The sequence below is a fragment of the Corvus moneduloides genome, chromosome Z (genome assembly GCF_009650955.1).
Source record: "Corvus moneduloides isolate bCorMon1 chromosome Z, bCorMon1.pri, whole genome shotgun sequence".
In the NCBI taxonomy this organism is placed as follows: domain Eukaryota; kingdom Metazoa; phylum Chordata; class Aves; order Passeriformes; family Corvidae; genus Corvus; species Corvus moneduloides.
This window is the reverse complement of record NC_045511.1, coordinates 60568688-60575311: the sequence shown is the minus strand read 5'-3', so window position 1 is coordinate 60575311 and position 6624 is coordinate 60568688.

Here is a 6624-nt window from a genome sequence, read left to right as displayed (position 1 = left end):
GGTTAGATTTGAGTTTTAAATGTCCCCTACCATCAAGGCAGGGGAAGAAAATGTGTAAAAATTGATCCCAGAAAATAAAATTCTTCAGAGCATTTTGTGGGTTCTTCAACTAAAAAAGTACTTCTAGTAGTTTTACAGGTTTTGTCGAAGAACACCGTAATAACAGTATTCATACTTTTTTTGTCTTTAATTTTTAAAATAGCCTGTATCTACAAAAAGGGTGGAAAAATTCTCCCTGTAAGTTTGTAAGTAGGCCTTCTGCAAAAGTTATAGGTGCTTTTTGAACTAAACCTAGATAGTTTTGCACAGCTCTACATCATTCATCACTGCTCAGCACTCAAACTTCAAGCTCTGATGCAGTCAGATATACTTTATACACACAACATGTGCTTCACTATAAAACAAAGCAATCAGCTTCCAGCAGAGAGCCCAACAGAAAATTGTGTGTATGTGTGATTAAGTTTTTTTCCATGTTACTACGCCTTTTAGAAAGTCTGGGTTTGGGAATCACGCTGTAAAAAAACACAAAAGGTAAATGAGTTCTTGATTTGTGAACGTCTAAACTGCATAAGCATTTTATAAAGAAATATAAAAGGTAAAGAGAAACCCATGAGCCTCTTTAGTACTGTGTAGCAGGAACATAGACCCTGCCATATGAGCCTCACTGGGGAAATTTAAAGAAGGAGTTCTAGCAAAGTAACGTGATTTGGCAAGAGCTGATTTGAATGTGGTTGTGAGGTCCCTATAAGCAACATATGCTTTCACTAAGCTTCAGTATTCCTTCCTTCCTTAGCCCAAACTTTGAAACTATTACTTTATATTTAAGAAAATTATATAATTCTATGCCAAACCAGAGTTGTTAGTTCTTGATAAAAATATCATATTATGAAATTACAGCTCATCCAGAGGAAGAGAGAAAAAGTGAGTATTTAATTTTGACCGCTTTAGGGGAAAAAACCAAAATGAAACAAAAGTGGAGAGAAGGAGGGGGAGAAAATGAAGGAGGAGGAGAAAATGAGGAGGAAGGAGAGGGAGGCAGATGTCTGCTTATGATTATGATATGAACTTTGAACTTTTTCTATTCCTGCAGCCAGGAATTTTTTGATTTTTTTAATACCTTACTAGAGTGAAAATTTGAAATATACACTGAACATAGAAAACTTTTACTTATGTGATTATGGAAAATTATATATTAAAATGGAAAACAATCACCTTCCAGACACAACTGGAGATTGAAACATGTCTAAAAGCAAAGTTGCCAATCTGGAATTTGGAAACAAAGAACATACTTTAATTTCTTTTGCTTCCCACTCAATGAGTGGGATGACAGTGCTGCCTAGGAAGGTTCTGACATGCCCTCAAATTGTTCTGCATGCTTTTACTTCCTGTATTCTTTGTCAAGTGCAAGCTGACAAACTTTCCTTTTCAAATTAGATTAATTTAACCATCAAAATAATATCACCCTTATGTTTCTTGTACTATTATTATTATTAATACCACCCCAGTAGCATGCCAGGACACGAAAGACAGCTCTAGCACACAATCTCCCAGAGTTATCACGAAACCAAGAAAACAAGAACTTCTGAGGCTTGCTTGCAGAAGGAAGACAATGCAAGATTAAAGGAGAAAGACTAGAGGGTTGACAAGTTGATCACCTTGTTTTCAAGTTATATTTCAGAAATCAGTGTTACTGAGCTTATGTTGCTGTGCAGAACTAGAGCCCTGGTGTAAGGGTATGGCCCTGGTCTGATGTAGATGTTCTCTGCTCTTGTGGCACAAGACAGGACCCTGAAAGCAAGCAGTGTTTCTCCATGAAGCACACCCTAACTTTGGAGGAAGGATTGCTTCCCAGTCTTCCCTCTGTCCCAGGTGGTACGTGTCTGACGTAACATCTTCAGATCTTCTCCCATGGCAGCCTTAGGCTCTTATTCAGAGTGCATCCACAAACTGCAGGCAAGCTACCTTCAAGAAAGTGAAAAAAAGCTAGGGCTGGGAAGGGATGAGGAGGCAGTGTTTTCCAAAAAAACCCCAAAAAACTGATATGAAAATGGACATCCCTTAATACCAAATAATAGAGAAAAACAACAACAAAGACAGGAAAAAAAAAAAAAGAAGAGAAAAATGACCACACAAATAAAAGAGAAAAAAACATCCAGAAGAATCCCTATTGGCTGAGTTTCATTCACTGGCTAGTCTTAGACCGCAGTTTGTTTCAAACTGACAGAAGATACCTGACAAAATCTTCTTACACCAACTAGTACAAGACCAAACTGAAGGTATATTACTGAAAACTATGGTAAATTGTGTCCCCTGCCGAGTTACCAGAAGTATTGGATCATAAATTGACACTGTTAGGAGGGACTAGCTTCTAACAGCTCTTATGACATTTAGATCAGTCTTTGGGTATAGAGGAACATGATTGTACCAGACCTGGGAATAGAAATGGGATTTTTTTCCCATGGTTGGTGTTTCAGTTTTCTGGTTTGGTCAAGGAAAAATTGTCTGAAAACCAAATCTTCTTAAGCACAGCAATTCCAATGGGCTAAACCTGAATGATGTTGCTATTACATTTTCCAGTGCACTCCCATCCCTGACCCTGATTATCATTTGTAACCATCAATGTGAAACCACATTACATGTGAACCTCATGAAATTCAACGAGGTCCTACACCTGGGTTAGGGCAATCACCAGTATCACTAGATACTGAGAGGTGAATGGATTGGGAACAGCTTTGTGAAGAGGCACTTGTGGCAATACTGGCAGGTGAAAATTTAGACATCACCTGGCAATATGCACTTTCAGCCCAGGAAACCAACCCTATCCTGGGCCGCATCAAAAGAAGCCGGCAGGTCAGGGGAGGTGATTCTGCCTCTATAGTCTGCTCTTGTAAGACCACAGCTGGACTACTGCATCTAGTTCTGTGGTCCCAAAACATGGATCTGTCCAGAGGAGGGCCAAAATATTATCAGAGGGCTGGAACACTTCTGTCATGAAAGGCTGAGAAAGCTTGGGGTGTTCAGCCTGGAGAAGAGGCCTCACTTAGGCTATCAGGTCCTTTAAATGCTGTCTATTAAAAAGAGGGAGGGATCCTTTTTATACATGTAGATAGTTATAGGAGAAGGGGAAACAGTTTTAAACTAGAAGAGAAGTTTAAATTAGACTAGGAAGGAATTTTTTATTGTGAGTGTGGTGAGGCACTGACTCAGGTTGCCCAGAGAAATTGTGCATGCCCAGTTCTGGAAATATTCAAGGCCTGGCTGGCTGGGGCTTGGAGAAACCTGGTCTAGCAGAAGGTGTCCCTGCCCAGGGCATTGTGGTTTAGACTAGAAGATCTTTGAAGGTCCCTTACAACAATTATATGATTGCATGATCCTAAATAACAGGAAACAGAAAGTGTTAATGCCAGCATCTCAAAACTTTTATTTTAAGCTTCTTCAGAATAAGATGCCCAGCTGGAGCAGAAAATGCTCATAAAAAGGCATGAAAGGCAGTTCAGTTTGTCTTTTGACTAAGAGACCATGGCAAAAACATGAATAAATTATTTATGTTAATCTATTTTTATAACAAGGCAGACGGGAATATTAAGCTACCTATCGGAAACATCACAAGCACTGAGAAATTTCAAACCCTCTGCTAAACCCAGCCTCACCTATTCCTCATAGCAAGAAAAATATAAGTATCCCAAGCTCTGTGGAAGTTCTGATTTCAAAGCCAGCAGCTTGCATTCTTTACCATTTATGATGTAAGCACATAGTGCATGATGTCCAGGCATATACACTTAAAATCAAAAATAATTTAGGCAGACACAATCATTTCCAAATAAGAATTAATACAGAAATTAAATGCCAGAAATCACCAAAAAGCTGTAGGATTTCATCTTAACCAACCCTTAGGGCACAATTTATGTCTCTTATATATATGTTGTGTCTGGTGCCCCAGTAAATAAATATTTTGCCTGGTACACTGGTGATAAAAAGAGCCAAATTGTATCTTATTAAAATTTTAGTATTCAAAAATATATCCTCAAAACCTGTATTTGTGTGTTTCTGAGAGGCTCTTACTAAATTCGCCTCTAGATATAAGGTGCAATAAAATAGATAATCTGCACATAAATTCTCTTTCAATAAGCAAAAGGAAGAAAGGTAGTGCTAATGTATTTCTAAACTGTCTGATTTTTTCTTCAGATTTTGCCATATCTTGCTTGTTGGTCTGGGATATTATCAAATGGTCAGAATAAGTCAAATACAACAAAAGGCCAGATTTTTTTTCTGTAGTTTCCTTAATCAGTATGACTGTAAGTTAAAAAAACAAAACCAAACCAAAACCCGAAGAAGGTAAAATTATGCCAGAGAAGCCTCTTGAAGCTGCTTTATTGTTGAAATTGTTCAGAAGTTCTTCTCTGTGAAAAATATATTTCCTGGAACACTGTCAAACTCAGTAACAGGGGATGATTACTGGGACAGTAAACACTAGAATATTTGCAGTGGAGTAACATTATTTAAAAGAATTTTGCAGATTGGGTTTTTTTCTCTGTTGTTTTCGATGTTCTTAAATTATGCTTCTTAATACACCTTTTCATTTCCTTCTAGCATATTTTTTACTACAAAGTTCACATGGAAAATTGTCAAGCCCTACTTATATTTTCATCCTTCATAATCAGTCAATAACAATATAGGAATGGAATGTTAATGAACTGGTCAAGACATCAGAGTCTAGAATTAATGATATTATGAAAAAATATTTAGACCTTGTTTTAACACAGGATTATTGGATGACCCTCCCAACTAAATTACTTTCTCCAGCTATAAAATAAATTAATGTTATCTGTTACAGTACTATGAAGATTATCTCTATTACTGGGCAAAATGTTTCACAATTTTCAGACCAAAATTTCTGAAGGAACATTACAAAAAATGACTTCTTCAAAGGCCAATGAAAAAATCATAATATCACAAAATATTTACTTAGACACTTAGCTGTCTATGAAAAATTATCTGCTATTATTTTTGAAAGCTATTTAAAAGAAATTTTCACCTGCATTTCTCAAATACTCTTCCATTAGTTTACTGAATCTTCACATTTATTTCAGAAAGAGCTCTAGCAGCGTTCATTCCAAAGTTTAAGAAATAAAAGGGTGTGCCTTTCTTATTAACCTGGAATAATTTAACAATTTTCTCTAGGGTATTTTCATTACTCTTTCTTAATTACTAAGAGTACTTGCTAATTTCATCTGCTTTTCACATTTTTGCTTCTGGCAGAGATTTTATTATATAAAAGAGAAGTTTTATTGGGTTTTGGTTTTTATCATTTAACAGAAAGCCAAAACAAAGTAGTTGGAAATCGTTTTGAGTGGAATTTTGGCAGTGGAAAAGAGAGATGGGTATAGTGTCTGCCTGGATAATACAGTTTTTCTTTTTCTACCAAAAGCTTTTTTCTCATGTTGGCAAGAAAGTCCCATCACACCAATTCTTTATTCTGTTCTGTAATTTCTCAGCATGATGACTGGTTTACCTTGCATAACAATAACAACTCTTTGCTGTATTTTCATGTATTCTTACAAGACTCACTGTGACAAAATACTCTGGTTTCAGCTACGAGAGAGTTAATTTCTTCTCAGTAGCTGTTACAGTGCTGTGTTTTGGATTCAGAATGAGAATGGTGATGGTAATGCACTGATGTTTTGATTTTTAGCTAAGCTGTGTTTATTCTAAATGAAGGACATTTCCTTGTCTCATGCTATGCCAGTGAGGGGGTGAGCAAAAGAAACTGGGAGAGAGCACAGCCAGGACAGGTTACCTTAACAGTCCAAAAGGATATTCCACAACACAAAACGTCATGTCCAGTATATAACTGGAAGGAGTTACCCAGAAGGGGTCAATCTGGGTCTAGGGAGTTTGGCATCTGTCAGTGGGTGGTGAGCAATTGCATTGTGCATCACTTGCTTTTTCCCTTATTATTGTCACTATTATTATAATTTACCATTATTACTGTACTTTTATTTTATTTTCAATTATTAAACTGTTCTTATCTCAATCTACAAGTTTTGCTTTGATTTTCCTCCCCATTCCACCAGGTTGAAGTAGGGAGAGAAGAGGGTTGAGCAAGAAGCTCAATTTCCAGCTGGGCTTAAAACACAACATGTTTCAGAAATTAATCACTGTGTCATTTAAATGATTCAGCTTTTTGTTGTTGTTCATATTATAAAAGATCAATAAGACATAAGAAAACATATAAAGTTATCCCTTACCTGATAAAGAACTACACAGAGATAATTTGATTTGCTAGTAGTACTCACATTCAGTGACATACTTGTTTACTTTTGATTCATACATTTTTGGTGTACTACGCTAAGAGTAATATAATAATTGAAATGAGTCCATGCTAGATTTTTTCAACACATACAAAATGAGAAAATTCTTTAAAATATTGAGGAGTGTTAGGGTTTTTAGGATACCTTGTTTGCAGTTGTATTGTTTGGCAACTCAACAAAATGACAAATTTAATTTCCATCACCACAGGCTTTGTGAGGTCGGAAAGTCAGACTTTGCCTTCTGCACTTCTTCTACCTTTAATAGGTATTATCAGATCAAGCTGAACTGGTAAACTGATAATGCAAGAAGCAG